At 43.4% G+C, this 13,034-nt stretch overlaps 1 pseudogene; it reads left to right on the forward strand.

Moving 5' to 3' along the window:
- The window catches only part of LOC115115024 (CCR4-NOT transcription complex subunit 4-like), a 39,782-nt pseudogene that overhangs the window by 16,316 nt on the left and 10,432 nt on the right, over window positions 1–13,034 (forward strand).

The following is a 13,034-nucleotide window of genomic DNA, read 5'->3' on the forward strand; positions in this document are numbered from 1 at the left end:
CACATTGACTCTGTAACGTAACACCTGTATATAGCCTCCACATTGACTCTGTACCAGTATCCCCCTGTATATAGCCTCCACATTGACTCTGTACCAGTATCCCTGTATATAGCCCCACATTGACTCTGTACCGGTACCCCCTGTTATAGCAGGCTCCACATTGACTCTGTACCAGTATCCCTGTATATAGCCTCCACATTGACTCTGTACCGGTACCCCCTGTATATAGCCTCCACATTGACTCTGTACCAGTATCCCCTGTATATAGCCTCCACATTGACTCTGTACCGGGTACCCCTGTATATAGCCTCCCATTGACTCTGTACCAGTACCCCCCTGTATATAGCCTCCACATTGACTCTGTACCAGCACCCCCTGTATATAGCCTCCCATTGACTCTGTACCGGGTACCCCCTGCATATAGCCTCCACATTGACTCTATGACGGTACCCCTGTATAGCCTCCCACATTGACTCTATACCGGTACCCCCTGTATATAGCCTCCACATTGACTCTATACCAGTACCCCCCTGTATATACCATTGTTTATTTTACTGCAGCTCTTTAATTTCTTTACATTTATTTTTATTCTTATCTGTATTTTTAAAAACTGCATTGTTGGATCGGGACTCGTAGCAAACATTTCAGTGTAAGGTTGTATTCAGCGCATGTGAAAATCCAATTTGATTTAAAGTAAGGCTTGTGGGTAATATGCTTTGTATCCCCACTGGGGGTATATGACCCAGGAATATTTCATCACTAAACCTCATAGAATCACACTAGTTGTGATTTATTCAGTGTTGTGAAAAGCTTCATTAACAGAAAGCTGGAGCAGTTTCCTCTGTAGTATAATGTACAACAGGAGGGTTTTGGTGAACCCAACAACACAAGAATAAAAGACCTTGTCACAAAATCTCTAGGGGGAAAAATAGCAGTTTTGTCTGGAATCTGGTTTGTCTGGAATCTGGTGTACTAGCTAGTTGGTCTATTTGGCTTCTAGGCATCACCTTTCTGTTTACACCACACCACAACAACAACAACAACAACATAAGTACAGGACAACAACAACGGCGTGTTCCGGTACTGGTCGGATGATCGTTCATAGCAACAACCCTCCACACAACAGACAAGACACCAACATTCATCTGTTCACAGAAAGAAAAAAAATGATGTGTCTGAAGTGTCAGGAAGATACTGAGTTTACGATGCTGTTGGAATTGGACATGAAGTGTCAGGGAAGATACTGAGTTTACAATGCTGTTGGAAGTGGACATGAAGTGTCAGGAAGATACTGAGTTTACGATGCTGTTGAAGTGGACATGAAGTGTCAGGAAGATACTGAGTTTACGTGCTGTTGGAATTGGAAGTGTCAGGAAGATACTGAGTTTACGATGCTGTTGGAATTGGAAGTGTCAGGAAGATACTGAGTTTACGATGCTGTTGGAAGTGGACATGAAGTGTCAGGGAAGATACTGAGTTTACGATGCTGTTGGAATTGGAAGTGTCAGGAAGATACTGAGTTTACGATGCTGTTGGAATTGGAAGTGTCAGGGAGATACTGAGTTTACGATGCTGTTGGAATTGGAAGTGTCAGGGGAGATACTGAGTTTTTGACGATGCTGTTGGAAGTGGACATGAAGTGTCAGGAAGATACTGAGTTTACGATGCTGTTGGAATTGAAGTGTCAGGAAGATACTGAGTTTACGATGCTGTTGGAAGTGGAAGTGTCAGGAAGATACTGAGTTTACGTGCTGTTGGAATTGGAAGTGTCAGGGAGATACTGAGTTTACGATGCTGTTGAAATTGGAAGTGTCAGGGAGATACTGAGTTTACGATGCTGTTGAAGTGGACATGAAGTGTCAGGAAGATACTGAGTTTTACGATGCTGTTGGAATTGGACATGAAGTGTCAGGAAGATACTGAGTTTACGATGCTGTTGGAAGTGAAGTGTCAGGAAGATACTGAGTTTACGATGCTGTTGGAAGTGGAAGTGTCAGGAAGATACTGAGTTTACGAGTGGACATGTGTCAGGGAATTGGACATGAAGTGTCAGGAAGATACTGAGTTTACGATGCTGTTGGAAGTGGAAGTGTCAGGAAGATACTGAGTTTACGATGCTGTTGGAATTGGAAGTGTCAGGAAGATACTGAGTTTACGATGCTGTTGGAATTGGAAGTGTCAGGAAGATAACTGAGTTCACGATGCTGTTGGAATTGGAAGTGTCAGGAAGATACCGACTGAGTTTACGATGCTGTTGGAATTGGAAGTGTCAGGAAGATACTGAGTTTACTTATGCTGTTGGAATTGGAAGTGGACATGAAGTGTCAGGAAGATACTGAGTTTACGATGCTATTTGGAATTGGAAGTGTCAGGAAGATACTGAGTTTACGATGCTGTTGGAATTGGAAGTGTCAGGAAGATACTGAGTTTACGATGCTGTTGGAATTGGAAGTGTCAGGAAGATACTGAGTTTACGATGCTGTTGGAATTGGAAGTGTCAGGAAGATACTGAGTTTACGATGCTGTTGAATTGGAAGTGGACATGAAGTGTCAGGAAGATACTGAGTTTACGATGCTGTTGGAATTGGAGGTGTCAGGAAGATACTGAGTTTACGATGCTGTTGGAATTGGACATGAAGTGTCAGGAAGATACTGAGTTTACGATGCTGTTGAATTGGAAGTGGACATGAAGTGTCAGGGAAGATACTGAGTTTACGATGCTGTTGGAAGTGGAAGTGTCAGGAAGATACTGAGTTTACGATGCTGTTGGAATTGGAAGTGTCAGGAAGATACTGAGTTTACGATGCTGTTGGAATTGGAAGTGTCAGGAAGATACTGAGTTTACGATGCTGTTGGAATTGGAAGTGTCAGGAAGATACTGAGTTTACGATGCTGTTGGAAGTGGACATGAAGTGTCAGGAAGATACTGAGTTTACGATGCTGTTGGAATTTGACATGAAGTGTCAGGAAGATACTGAGTTTACGATGCTGTTGGAATTGGAAGTGTCAGGGAGATACTGAGTTTACGATGCTGTTGGAATTGGAAGTGTCAGGGAGATACTGAGTTTACGATGCTGTTGGAAGTGGACATGAAGTGTCAGGAAGATACTGAGTTTACGATGCTGTTGGAATTGGAAGTGTCAGGAAGATACTGAGTTTACGATGCTGTTGGAAGTGGAAGTGTCAGGAAGATACTGAGTTTTACGATGCTGTTGGGAATTGGAAGTGTCAGGGAGATACTGAGTTTACGATGCTGTTGGAATTGGTGAAGTGTCAGGGAGATACTGAGTTTACGATGCTGTTGGAAGTGAGGACATGAAGTGTCAGGAAGATACTGAGTTTACGATGCTGTTGGAATTGGACATGAAGTGTCAGGAAGATACTGAGTTTTATGATGCTGTTGGAAGTGGAAGTGTCAGGAAGATACTGAGTTTACGTGCTGTTGGAAGTGGAAGTGTCAGGAAGATACTGAGTTTATTTATGCTGTTGGAATTGGACATGAAGTGTCAGGAAGATACTGAGTTTACGATGCTGTTGGAAGTGGAAGTGTCAGGAAGATACTGAGTTTACGATGCTGTTGGAATTGGAAGTGTCAGGAAGATACTGAGTTTACGATGCTGTTGGAATTGGAAGTGTCAGGAAGATACTGAGTTTACGATGCTGTTGGAAGTGGAAGTGTCAGGAAGATACTGAGTTTACGATGCTGTTGGAATTGGAAGTGTCAGGAAGATACTGAGTTTACGATGCTGTTGGAATTGGAAGTGGACATGAAGTGTCAGGAAGATACTGAGTTTACGATGCTGTTGGAATTGGAAGTGTCAGGAAGATACTGAGTTTACGATGCTGTTGGAATTGGAAGTGTCAGGAAGATACTGAGTTTACGATGCTGTTGGAAGTGGACATGAAGTGTCAGGAAGATACTGAGTTTACGATGCTGTTGGAATTGGAAGTGTCAGGAAGATACTGAGTTTACAATGCTGTTGGAATGGACATGGAAGTGGACATGGAAGTGTCAGGAAGATACTGAGTTTACGATGCTGTTGGAATTGGAAGTGTCAGGAAGATACTGAGTTTACATGCTGTTGGAATTGGACATGAAGTGTCAGGAAGATACTGAGTTTACGATGCTGTTGGAAGTGTGGAAGTGAGGACATGAAGTGTCAGGAAGATACTGAGTTTACGATGCTGTTGGAAGTGGAAGTGTCAGGAAGATACTGAGTTTACGATGCTGTTGGAATTGAAGTGTCAGGAAGATACTGAGTTTACGATGCTGTTGGAATTGGAAGTGTCAGGGAAGATACTGAGTTTACGATGCTGTTGGAATTGGAAGTGTCAGGAAGATACTGAGTTTACGATGCTGTTGGAATTGGAAGTGTCAGGAAGATACTGAGTTTACGATGCTGTTGGAAGTGTGGAAGTGAGGATGCTGTTGGAATTGGAAGTGTCAGGAAGATACTGAGTTTACGATGCTGTTGGAATTGGAAGTGTCAGGAAGATACTGAGTTTACGATGCTGTTGGAATTGGACATGAAGTGTCAGGAAGATACTGAGTTTACGATGCTGTTGGAAGTGGACATGAAGTGTCAGGAAGATACTGAGTTTACGATGCTTTTGGAATTGGACATGAAGTGTCAGGAAGATACTGAGTTTACGATGCTGTTGGAAGTGGACATGAAGTGTCAGGAAGATACTGAGTTTACGATGCTGTTGGAATTGGACATGAAGTGTCAGGAAGATACTGAGTTTACGATGCTGTTGGAATTGGACATGAAGTGTCAGGAAGATACTGAGTTACGATGCTGTTGGAATTGAGACACATGAAGTGTCAGGAAGATACTGAGTTTACGATGCTGTTGGAAGTGGAAGTGTCAGGAAGATACTGAGTTTACGATGCTGTTGGAATTGGACATGAAGTGTCAGGAACATACTGAGTTTACGATGCTGTTGGAATTGGAAGTGTCAGGAAGATACTGAGTTTACGATGCTGTTGGAATTGGAAGTGTCAGGAAGATACTGAGTTTACGATGCTGTTGGAATTGGAAGTGTCAGGAAGATACTGAGTTTACGATGCTGTTGGAATTGGAAGTGTCAGGAAGATACTGAGTTTACGATGCTGTTGGAATTGGAAGTGGACATGAAGTGTCAGGAAGATACTGAGTTTACGATGCTGTTGGAATTGGAAGTGTCAGGAAGATACTGAGTTTACTTATGCTGTTGGAATTGGACATGAAGTGTCAGGAAGATACTGAGTTTACGATGCTGTTGGAAGTGGAAGTGTCAGGAAGATACTGAGTTTACGATGCTGTTGGAATTGGACATGAAGTGTCAGGAAGATACTGAGTTTACGATGCTGTTGGAAGTGGACATGAATCGTCAGGAAGATACTGAGTTTACGATGCTGTTGGAATTGGACATGAAGCGTCAGGAAGATACTGAGTTTACGATGCTGTTGGAATTGGACATGAAGTGTCAGAAAGATACTGAGTTTACGATGCTGTTGGAAGTGGACATGAAGTGTCAGGAAGATACTGAGTTTACGATGCTGTTGGAATTGGACATGAAGTGTCAGGAAGATACTGAGTTTACGATGCTGTTGGAATTGGACATGAAGTGTCAGGAAGATACTGAGTTTACGATGCTGTTGGAAGTGGAAGTGTCAGGAAGATACTGAGTTTACGATGCTGTTGGAATTGGACATGAAGTGTCAGGAAGATACTGAGTTTACGATGCTGTTGGAAGTGGAAGTGTCAGGAAGATACTGAGTTTACGATGCTGTTTGAAGTGGAATTGGACATGAAGTGTCAGGAAGATACTGAGTTTACAATGCTGTTGGAAGTGGACATGAAGTGTCAGGAAGATACTGAGTTTACAATGCTGTTGGAAGTGGACATGAAGTGTCAGGGAGATACTGAGTTTACGATGCTGTTGGAAGTGGAAGTGTCAGGAAGATACTGAGTTTACGATGCTGTTGGAAGTGGAAGTGTCAGGAAGATACTGAGTTTACGATGCTGTTGGAATTGGACATGAAGTGTCAGGAAGATACTGAGTTTACGATGCTGTTGGAAGTGGAAGTGTCAGGAAGATACTGAGTTTACGATGCTGTTGGAATTGGAAGTGTCAGGAAGATACTGAGTTTACGATGCTGTTGGAATGGACATGAAGTGTCAGGGAAGATACTGAGTTTACGATGCTGTTGAATTGAAGTGGACATGAAGTGTCAGGAAGATACTGAGTTTACGATGCTGTTGGAATTGGACATGAAGTGTCAGGAAGATACTGAGTTTACGTGCTGTTGGAATTGGAAGTGGACATGAAGTGTCAGGAAGATACTGAGTTTACGATGCTGTTGGAATTGAAGTGTCAGGAAGATACTGAGTTTACGATGCTGTTGGAATTGGACATGAAGTGTCAGGAAGATACTGAGTTTACGATGCTGTTGGAAGTGGACATGAAGTGTCAGGAAGATACTGAGTTTACGATGCTTTTGGAAGTGGACATGAAGTGTCAGGAAGATACTGAGTTTACGATGCTGTTGAAGTGGACATGAAGTGTCAGGAAGATACTGAGTTTACGATGCTGTTGGAATTGGACATGAAGTGTCAGGAAGATACTGAGTTTACGATGCTGTTGATGCTGTTGGACATGAAGTGTCAGGAAGATACTGAGTTTACGATGCTGTTGGAATTGGACATGAAGTGTCAGGAAGATACTGAGTTTACGATGCTGTTGGAAGTGGAAGTGTCAGGAAGATACTGAGTTTACGATGCTGTTGGAATTGGACATGAAGTGTCAGGAACATACTGAGTTTACGATGCTGTTGGAATTGACATGAAGTGTCAGGAAGATACTGAGTTTACGATGCTGTTGGAATTGGAAGTGTCAGGAAGATACTGAGTTTACGATGCTGTTGGAATTGGAAGTGTCAGGAAGATACTGAGTTTACGATGCTGTTGGAATTGGACATGAAGTGTCAGGAAGATACTGAGTTTACGATGCTGTTGGAATTGGAAGTGTCAGGAAGATACAGTTGAATGCTGTGGAAGTGGGAAGTGGAAGATACTGAGTTTACGATGCTGTTGGAATTGGAAGTGTCAGGAAGATACTGAGTTTACGATGCTGTTGGAATTGGAAGTGTCAGGAAGATACTGAGTTTACGATGCTGTTGGAAGTGGAAGTGTCAGGAAGATACTGAGTTTACGATGCTGTTGGAATTGGACATGAAGTGTCAGGAAGATACTGAGTTTACGATGCTGTTGGAAGTGGACATGAATCGTCAGGAAGATACTGAGTTTACGATGCTGTTGGAATTGGACATGAAGTGTCAGGAAGATACTGAGTTTACGATGCTGTTGGAATTGGACATGAAGTGTCAGGAAGATACTGAGTTTACGATGCTGTTGGAAGTGGACATGAAGTGTCAGGAAGATACTGAGTTTACGATGCTGTTGGAATTGGACATGAAGTGTCAGGAAGATACTGAGTTTACGATGCTGTTGGAAGTGGACATGAAGTGTCAGGAAGATACTGAGTTTACGATGCTGTTGGAAGTGGAAGTGTCAGGAAGATACTGAGTTTACGATGCTGTTGGAAGTGGACATGAAGTGTCAGGAAGATACTGAGTTTACGATGCTGTTGGAAGTGGACATGAAGTGTCAGGAAGATACTGAGTTTACGATGCTGTTTGAAGTGGAATTGGACATGAAGTGTCAGGAAGATACTGAGTTTACAATGCTGTTGGAAGTGGACATGAAGTGTCAGGAAGATACTGAGTTTACAATGCTGTTGGAAGTGGACATGAAGTGTCAGGGAGATACTGAGTTTACGATGCTGTTGGAAGTGGAAGTGTCAGGAAGATACTGAGTTTACGATGCTGTTGGAAGTGGAAGTGTCAGGAAGATACTGAGTTTACGATGCTGTTGGAATTGGACATGAAGTGTCAGGAAGATACTGAGTTTACGATGCTGTTGGAAGTGGAAGTGTCAGGAAGATACTGAGTTTACGATGCTGTTGGAATTGGAAGTGTCAGGAAGATACTGAGTTTACGATGCTGTTGGAATTGGAAGTGTCAGGAAGATACTGAGTTTACGATGCTGTTGGAATTGGAAGTGGACATGAAGTGTCAGGAAGATACTGAGTTTACGATGCTGTTGGAAGTGGAAGTGTCAGGAAGATACTGAGTTTACGATGCTGTTAAATTGGAAGTGTCAGGGAAGATACTGAGTGGAAGTTCAGGAAGACTGAGACGTGCTGTTGGAATTGGAAGTGTCAGGAAGATACTGAGTTTACGATGCTGTTGGAATTGGAAGTGTCAGGAAGATACTGAGTTTACGATGCTGTTGGAATTGGAAGTGTCAGGAAGATACTGAGTTTACGATGCTGTTGGAATTGGAAGTGGACATGAAGTGTCAGGAAGATACTGAGTTTACGATGCTGTTGGAATTGGAAGTGTCAGGAAGATACTGAGTTTACGATGCTGTTGGAATTGGACATGAAGTGTCAGGAAGATACTGAGTTTACGATGCTGTTGGAATTGGAAGTGGACATGAAGTGTCAGGAAGATACTGAGTTTACGATGCTGTTGGAAGTGGAAGTGTCAGGAAGATACTGAGTTTACGATGCTGTTGGAATTGGAAGTGTCAGGAAGATACTGAGTTTTCGATGCTGTTGGAATTGGAAGTGTCAGGGAAGATACTGAGTTTACGATGCTGTTGGAGTTGGAAGTGTCAGGAAGATACTGAGTTTACGATGCTGTTGGAATTGGAAGTGTCAGGAAGATACTGAGTTTACGATGCTGTTGAATTGGAATTGGAAGTGAGGATGCATGGAAGTGTCAGGAAGATACTGAGTTTACGATGCTGTTGGAATTGGAAGTGGTGTCAGGGAAGATACTGAGTTTACGATGCTGTTGGAATTGGACATGAAGTGTCAGGAAGATACTGAGTTTACGATGCTGTTGGAAGTGGACATGAAGTGTCAGGAAGATACTGAGTTTACGATGCTGTTGGAATTGGACATGAAGTGTCAGGAAGATACTGAGTTTACGATGCTGTTGGAAGTGGACATGAAGTGTCAGGAAGATACTGAGTTTACGATGCTGTTGGAAGTGGACATGAAGTGTCAGGAAGATACTGAGTTTACGATGCTGTTGAATTGGACATGAAGTGTCAGGAAGATACTGAGTTTTACGATGCTGTTGGAATTGGACATGAAGTGTCAGGAAGATACTGAGTTTACGATGCTGTTGGAAGTGGAAGTGTCAGGAAGATACTGAGTTTACGATGCTGTTGGAATTGGACATGAAGTGTCAGGAAGATACTGAGTTTACGATGCTGTTGAATTGGAAGTGTCAGGAAGATACTGAGTTTACGATGCTGTTGGAATTGGAAGTGTCAGGAAGATACTGAGTTTGATGCTGTTGGAAGTGACATGAAGTGTCAGGGAAGATACTGAGTTTACGATGCTGTTGGAAGTGGACATGTGTCAGGAAGATACTGAGTTTACGATGCTGTTGGAAGTGGACATGAAGTGTCAGGAAGATACTGAGTTTACGATGCTGTTGGGAGTGGACATGGCGTCAGGAAGATACTGAGTTTACGATGCTGTTGGAGTGGACATGAAGTGTCAGGAAGATACTGAGTTTACGATGCTGTTGGAATTGGACATGAAGTGTCAGGAAGATACTGAGTTTACGATGCTGTTGGAATTGGACATGAAGTGTCAGGAAGATACTGAGTTTACGATGCTGTTGGAAGTGGAAGTGTCAGGAAGATACTGAGTTTACAATGCTGTTGGAAGTGGACATGAAGTGTCAGGGGAGATACTGAGTTTACGATGCTGTTGGAAGTGGACATGAAGTGTCAGGAAGATACTGAGTTTACGATGCTGTTGGAAGTGGACATGAAGTGTCAGGGAGATACTGAGTTTACGATGCTGTTGGAATTGGACATGAAGTGTCAGGAAGATACTGGTTACGATGCTGTTGGAAGTGGACATGAAGTGTCAGGAAGATACTGAGTTTACGATGCTGTTTGAAGTGGAATTGGACATGAAGTGTCAGGAAGATACTGAGTTTACAATGCTGTTTGAAGTGGACATGAAGTGTCAGGAAGATACTGAGTTTACAATGCTGTTGGAAGTGGACATGAAGTGTCAGGAAGATACTGAGTTTACAATGCTGTTGGAAGTGGGAAGTGTCAGGAAGATACTGAGTTTACAATGCTGTTGGAAGTGGAATGAAGTGTCAGGAAGATACTGAGTTTACAATGCTGTTGGAAGTGGACATGAAGTGTCAGGAAGATACTGAGTTTACGATGCTGTTGGAAGTGGACATGACAACACCTTTCTGTTGTCACATCCTCTCACGCAGTTTTAACCCCGTCTGCTCACGTGCCACTGCTGTTTCTACTTCACACGACCAGCAACATTTCCCCATGTCTGTCCTCGTTGTTTCTGTCTGGCCTGATATAGTGGTGTTTGATTATCACACAGCTGCTACTGCCAATCGTTTCACTCAGTCTTTAAGGAGAGAGAGGAGGAGGGAGGAGGGAGGAGCATTGGTCAAACAAAGGCTGCAAAGAGATGTCTTGAGCTCTGGTAGTGGACGGAGAGTGACCAGAATGTCAAAACTATCGTCGCCCAGCGGCTCGGGCCACAGAAACCACCAACACAACCAACCACTTCCCTCTTTTACCCCTCTCACTACCCTGGACTCCTTCCACAGAAACCACCAACATAACGGATCAGAAACCTCCTCACTACAGATCAGAAACCTCCTCACTACAGATCAGAAACCTCCTCACTGAATCAGAAACCTCCTCACTACAGATCAGAAACCTCCTCACTGCAGACCAGAAACCTCACTGCAGATCAGAAACCTCCTACTAGATCAGAAACCTCCTCACTACAGATCAGAAACCTCTCACTGCAGACCAGAAACCTCTGCAGATCAGGAAACCTCCTCACTACGGATCAGAAACCTCCTCACTACGGATCAGAAACCTCCTCACTGCGGATCAAGCCTCTCACTGCGGATCAGAAACCTCCTCACTGCGGATCAAGAAACCTCCTCACTGCGGATCAGAAACCTCCTCCTGCGGATCAGAAACCTCCTCCTGCGGATTAGAAACCTCCTCCTCTGGATCAGAAACCTCCTCACTGCGGATCAGAAACCTCCTCACTGCAGATCAGAAACCACCAACACAACGGATCAGAAATCATGGAAATTATTTTCTCGTTCTGACTGTCTTATTGTAACAGTTTTGGAGCGTAATTGCCTGTTGTAACATGATTATAACAGTTATGTTTTGATGTGTAGACTAAACTACATTTCCCAACAGCCCCTCTGTTTTCTCTGTCCGTCCCAGATTCTAAAGAGACCCGAGTATTTTGTGAAGTTTGGGAAGGTCCATAAAGTAGTCATCAACAATAGCACCTCATACGCCGGCTCACAGGTATGAGGGGGGCGGGAACGTCCTGTGGGAGAGGATGATTGACAGTAATGTTGTAGTTTAAATTGATGGCGTTTGGTTGGTTGATGGAGTCCATTAGAAATGTATTACTAACACAATATACAGCCATAACACCAGTACAATGAAAATACATAAAGTACATTGATTGATTGATTAACACATTGATTGATCCATTGATTGTCTTGGTCTTGTCCCCCAAGGGTCCCAGTGCCAGTGCCTATGTCACTTACATCCGCTCAGAAGACGCCCTCAGAGCAATACAGTGTGTCAACAACCTAGTAGTAGACGGCAGAACACTGAAGGTAAGTTTGGGAAAATATACCACGGTATGTACATCTAGTCAATAAGCATCTCTAGTCTGGGCACAGGACAAAACAATAAGCATCTCTGGTCTGGGCACAGGACAACACAATAAGCACCTCTAGTCTGGCATCTCTAGTCTGGGCACAGGACAAAACAATAAGCATCTCTAGTCTGGGCACAGGACAAAACAATAAGCATCTCTAGTCTGGACACAGGACAAAACAATAAGCATCTCTAGTCTGGGCACAGGACAACACAATAAGCATCTCTAGTCTGGGCAGAGGACAAAACAAAAAGCATCTCTAGTCTGGACACAGGACAACACAATAAGCATCTCTAGTCTGGCATCTCTAGTCTGGGCACAGGACAACACAATAAGCATCTCTAGTCTGGCATCTCTAGTCTGGGCACAGGACAAAACAATAAGCATCTCTAGTCTGGGCACAGGACCAAACAATAAGCATCTCTAGTCTGGGCACAGGACAAAACAATAAGCATCTCTAGTCTGGGCACAGGACAAAACAATAAGCATCTCTAGTCTGGACACAGGACAAAACAATAAGCATCTCTAGTCTGGGCACAGGACAAAACAATAAGCATCTCTAGTCTGGGCACAGGACAAAACAATAAGCATCTCTAGTCTGGGCACAGGACAAAACAATAAACATCTCTAGTCTGGGCACAGGACAAAACAATAAGCATCTCTAGTCTGGGCACAGGACAAAACAATAAGCATCTCTAGTCTGGGCACAGGACAAAACAATAAGCATCTCTAGTCTGGGCACAGGACAAAACAATAAGCATCTCTAGTCTGGGCACAGGACAACACAATAAGCATCTCTAGTCTGGGCACAGGACAAAACAATAAGCATCTCTAGTCTGGGCACGGGACAAAACAATAAGCATCTCTAGTCTGGGCACGGGACAAAACAATAAGCATCTCTAGTCTGGGCACGGGACAAAACAATAAGCATCTCTAGTCTGGGCACAGGACAAAACAATAAGCATCTCTAGTCTGGGCACAGGACAAAACGATAAGCATCTCTAGTCTGGGCACAGGACAAAACAATAAGCATCTCTAGTCTGGGCACAGGACAAAACGATAAGCATCTCTAGTCTGGGCACAGGACAAAACAATAAGCATCTCTAGTCTGGGCACAGGACAAAACGATAAGCATCTCTAGTCTGGGCACAGGACAAAACAATAAGCATCTCTAGTCTGGGCACAGGACAAAACAATAAGCATCTCTAGTCTGGACACAG

This window comes from Oncorhynchus nerka, unplaced genomic scaffold (genome assembly GCF_034236695.1).
Source record: "Oncorhynchus nerka isolate Pitt River unplaced genomic scaffold, Oner_Uvic_2.0 unplaced_scaffold_1331, whole genome shotgun sequence".
In the NCBI taxonomy this organism is placed as follows: Eukaryota; Metazoa; Chordata; class Actinopteri; order Salmoniformes; family Salmonidae; genus Oncorhynchus; species Oncorhynchus nerka.